The sequence below is a fragment of the Quercus robur genome, chromosome 2, assembly GCF_932294415.1.
Source record: "Quercus robur chromosome 2, dhQueRobu3.1, whole genome shotgun sequence".
NCBI classification, from domain to species: Eukaryota; Viridiplantae; Streptophyta; class Magnoliopsida; order Fagales; family Fagaceae; genus Quercus; species Quercus robur.
The window spans coordinates 37596806-37602249 of record NC_065535.1 but is presented as its reverse complement, the minus strand read 5'-3'; the positions used below and the strand labels follow the sequence as shown (position 1 = coordinate 37602249).

General features: G+C 32.5%; 1 pseudogene; it reads right to left on the bottom strand.

Moving 5' to 3' along the window:
- Positions 1–1272: 1272 nt before the first annotated feature.
- LOC126706461 (cytochrome P450 71B34-like) lies at positions 1273–4788 on the bottom strand (annotated as a pseudogene).
- Positions 4789–5444: the final 656 nt, after the last annotated feature.

The window sequence follows — 5444 nt, the reverse complement described above, 5'->3', positions numbered from 1 at the left end:
TTAGAGAATAGAGAAACCTAAGGAAAATGTAAAATTTCCCCAAATAATTAAATTCAAAAAAAATCTGCGAATCTCACATCTAAAGCAGTAAATCTCAAACCCAAAGAGATCAAAGCCAAGCTATGATAGGAAAATGACATATAAGTAAGAACTGGAGAAACATGGGTAAATCTACCTAAATCAACAATGAATCTCTCAAGTCAAGCTAAAAGATTATGACAAACTTCTTGACAGAAATTTTAAAGATGACGATGAAAACTCACCTAACCCCTGCTCAGTTATCTAGTGTTATGACAAGTGTTCATAACACTAAAATGGTAGTAAGCCAAACACAAATTTTGCGTACAATTACTCTCATTTATAAGATGGATAAATTATCATTGTTCACCTCTATGGCCCTTTACGAGAGAAAGGCCCCTCAATGTGAGGGCAATAATTAAGTGATTTAAAAAAAGTGTGTGAGTTGTGTATTTTTCCTCTACTCTTAAGAAGGCCTAAAAATGGATTAATAGAAATTCAACTCAATCACTGTATTAAGTAAATTAGTTATATTAAAAAGTAAAAATAATATATTTTAAATAAAAAAAAGTTTTATTTTTTTATTTTTTTTTCTCTATATAGAATGTTGATTAAGTATTATTGAAGTGATATTTAAATATAAAAGTGTCTATTTAAAGTTTTCGTCTTAAGTCTCAAATTGTATTGAGATGACTCTGATAACCCCAAACAAAGACATACATGCTAAATAGCCACCATTTATTCCAAAGTGTTTGTCTAATAAAAACTCTCCTTGTCGCTGCTTAGTTATCTAAAACAATTGATTGAATGAAATAATTATGCCAAGCCTTTCTAGCATGGTAGTATAGCCAAACACAATCTGAGTTCAATTCCTGCCATGTATAAGAAGGATAATTGATCAATTAGTAACCCCACAAACGAAGACATACATGCAAATTAGCCACCATTTATTTCAAAATGCTTACCACCATACATATTACACAAAAGCAAGTATTCATAGAAAGATATCCATGAATATTCTTAGGCTCATATGATCTGATTGTCACTGACCCTTATTATCAATAGAGAAACAGCTAATAACATTGTGCCAATCATTGTTTAGGATGTCTGAAATACCTTTCTCGGCCACTTAGCTAACAAAGATAAGTGTAGTATATGTCCTTTTTATGTTTGGAATGGGGAGAAATGGATGAGAGAAGAGGGGAGGGAGGGGAGGGCAGGGTGGCTGACATATACTAATATTCCAAACATACGTTAAAACACTTTGATTGGCACAAGGTTAAGAGCTGTTTTTTTATTGGTAGCAATTCTAGGACCAACTACCTCTTCCATGTTGATATCTTCTTCTTTCATCCCATAGGGTAGTTTCCAATTGAAACAATATAAAAGATTTGCAAGTGCAAGCTCAACTGCTGTTGTTGCCATGTACATCCCAAGAAAAGTTCTTCGACCAGCTCCAAATGGCAATAATTCAAAATGTTGACCTTTATAATCAATGGAGTTATCAACGAATCTTTCTGGGATGAATTCTTCTGGGTTCTTGTAGTATTTAGGATCTCGTCCAACTGACCAAGCATTAACTTGGAGTAATGTTTTTGGGTAAATGTCATAACCATTGATCTTAAAGTGTGACATGACTTCTCTTGGAAGAAGCAAGGTGGTTGGAGGGTGCAATATGAGAGTTTCTTTAACTATCATCTTGAGGTAAAGAAGGTGGTCAGTGTCGCCTTTAGTGACTTTTCCTTTATTTCCAATGAAATTTCTAATTTCATCCTGTGCTTTCTTCATCACTCTAGGATTCTTAACAAGTTCCACTACAAAAAAAAAGGTCCTATAGCTGCGTTTTTAAAATGCGGTTATAGCTCTTGCAAATGTGGCTATAGGTCAATTCGGCCAATAGTCGTGCTTTTACAAATGCGACTATAACCCTTTTGCTTTTTTTTTTTTTTTTTTTTTTTTTTTTTTTTGAATTTGGCTATAGCTGCTTTTTTAAAACGCGGCTATAGTTTTTTTTTTTTTCCCTGGCTAGATGGCAAAATACATTGGATATATATGTATTTATGCATTGGATATCATAGCAGCTTAGATATGCTCATCAGTTTTTCCAAGTTCAACCACAACCTTGGTTGAGAAGAATACAAAAGTTCAAATGTCAATATTTTTCTTAAGCAATAAAATGCTATATTGTCTAAAATGTTAGAAATTTAGAATTGATAATGAAACTGCAAAAAACAAAATCTTCCCTAACAAGCAATGGTTTTCTTAAGAGGGTGCTAGTTCAAAAATGAAGAGTTAATTAGAAAACTCACCACCTTAGCAAAAGCTTGCAGCCCCAACTGCAGAATTCTACCATTGCCCATATCAAGGTTGTTGTGACACTGTCAACCGTGCCTACAAACAAAACCTAATAAACAAATATAATAGGTAAGTACTTAAGAATATAACACTAAGGTCACGTTTGGTATTGACTGAAAAAACTAACTTTTTTTATTATTTAGCTTATTTTAGCTACTATTCAATTTATTTTTACTATTATTCATGGATTCCATTGCACTTTTTGGTACTATTCATGGGTTTTATTGTACTATTTCAGCTAGCTTTTAGCTTTATCTACAATACTTTTAGCTTTATTTATAGTACTTTCCGTAAAAAAGTTTTTAATTTCAACTAAATAAGCTATTTTCAAACAGACACTGAGTTTGGGAGCTTATAAAAGAAAAGAAATATTGAATGGAATGAAGATAATTTAGAAAAAAAAATGGGAATGAATAGAAATGAATTAAATAGTTATCTCTCTTTTGTTTGGTTGTTTGAAAGGAAAATAATATAATGGAATATAATCTTTGTTTGAGAGTTAAATTGAAAAAAATGGAATGAATTATTTATAACAACATTACTATTATACCATTTCTTTAATAAAAATAAAGGTATAGGCATTTAAAAAAAAAAAAGAGAATTATGGAAACTTCATTAAAAATTTAATTAAATCATATTTCATTTCCTTTTATTTTTCTCAATTTTGGAGTGATAAAAAAATGAGCTTATAAGGGAAAGGAATGGAACCTCCTATTAAACTCCCAAAAAGAGAATGAAAAAAATATGGACAAAGTTTAGCTACAAAATTAGTTGTAACCTTAGACTACAACCCTATTCAATATTTTTTTATTAGAGGTGAATTTTGACAAATTCACTATTGGAGTACATCTTTTTCTTATATTCTCTATATTTGTAAAATTTCAAAAAAAATTAAAGATCACTAACTATGTCATCAATAAATTTTTTAAATTGCTAGTTTTTGTAATTTAAAATTATGCATAAAATATAAACTTATAGATTATATAGTAAATAATATCCGATTAACATAAAATTTGACATGTTTATTAAGAGCGTAAAGAATATGCAATTCAATGGTTAGATTTTCAAAATAAGTATTAATATTTATTTTACTGAGTGAGTTTGTAGCCATAAGCTACAACCAATTTTATAATTAAACTTTTTCAAAAGAAATTCTTTGAAAATTCAATTATTTTCTTTTCATTCCTACTCCTCCCTCCTAAATAAGATGTTTGGGGTATATTTGTAATATAAAGATATGGGAAAAGAGGAGAGAAGGAGGAGAAAGGTGGTAGGAAATCGTGAAATCTTATATGGCCGTAACCTTTCTCCTCTCATCTTGTTTTCTCTCCATTCATATGCTCCCATCTAAACATAGAGTTAATTTGATGAGATAAGCAAAATATATGACCTATTATCACTTATGAGCACTAAACACAAAAACATTGGGATCAATAACCATGGGGCTTTTCACTTTTATGAATTCCAAAAAAAATAAAATAAAAATCCATAGGGCAAAAGATTGGCAGCTACCATGAGAACTGCCTTAATGTTCTACTTTGTGAACAGAGTATCACCAGACTTAATTTTTTCCCTTTCTTTTCTCAGTAGCACATCAATAATGCCTTCGTGCTCTTGTTTTGTTCTATCAGGATTAAGATGAAGATCAATGACCTGTTGGAAAAAGTTATCCAACTCAAGAAAAATCCTTTCAAACCTTTGGAATCTACGAGAGAACTTGTCCATAATCCATCCCATGAAAGGAAAGTATTCAGATGGATTGAAGCTTCCCAACATGGCTTCAGTCTCATGAACCACTTCTCGAAACCTTTCAATGTCTAAATCACTCCCGCAGGAACTACCAAAAGCCATTCTAGAAGATACATTTGCAGTGAAAGCAAACAGCTTCTTAGAAAGATCAATAGGGGTTGCGGAAGATGAAGAGTGACATATGGAATTGACAAGTAAATTGACTTCTTCTTCCCTAATGAACTCATTGGACTGCACCCTCTTCACACTAAAAAGCTCAAGAACACTTGTTTTCCTCATCTCTTTCCAATAATCCCCATAAGGTGCAAAAGCAAAGGCTCCATAATTGGATGAAAGTCTTCTAGAGCTAGCAAAGGTAGGTCTACTGCAACAATCAAGATCATGAACTTTCAAGGCTTCTCTTGCAGTTTCAGCAGAAGATATTATGACTGTTGGTATGCCACCGAGTTTAAGGAGCATTACTAGGCCATATTGTTTGGAGAGTTGGCACAGAGATTGGTGAGGCAATTCACGAAGTTGGTGCAAGTTACCTATAATGGGAAGTTTAGGAGGGTTTGGAGGAAGGCACTTGTTTTGACTCCGATCATCCATCTTCTTCTTCATGAGCAGCAGAAGAGGGAGTAATAAGAGAAGAGGAAGCCACACGGGTATGTCATCAAGAGCCATTGAAGCTATATGATCTATGTCAACTGAGATGAGCTTCCTCCAAAATTGTTCTTCATTTATAAATAATCACAGCTACCAGCATGAACAAAAATATCTGTATTTTGTCCCCACTAAATTGTATGATATACTTAATACGTTAGTCTATTTTGTAACCTGTGTCTACAGTTAGTACTCAAATTTTTCAATCAAGATTCATTATATTGTTCGATAAAATAGCATATTCTTGTGAGTTGTGATCCCAGTGAGGTGTTGCTAAGATCCATTCCACTCATAACTTTTTTCTAGACAAGTAGCGAAGTAAGCAAATATGAGGAGTGGATGTAGCTTAACTAGGGTTAGAAAAAAAAATCTAGTAATTCATATTTTGACCTCTAATGAATGTTCAAAGAATTAAGTCAATCAATTGTTAAAAAAAAGGGCCCTATTAACAAAGTTCAAATCCTCTTATCTCACAAAATATGCTCCACTCTATGTACCACTAATTAAAAGATGCCACGCAGCTACTTATTTCTTTCTCAAACTAACAGAAAAGCCCAACGTTAATGCCTCAAGTCACCTTCCTCCACCAACTTTCCCTTTTCCCACTTGTTCTCCACAGCTCAAAGATGAACTGAACTGTTCTGTTTTATCAATCTTCACATCCCCAATTTTGTAAG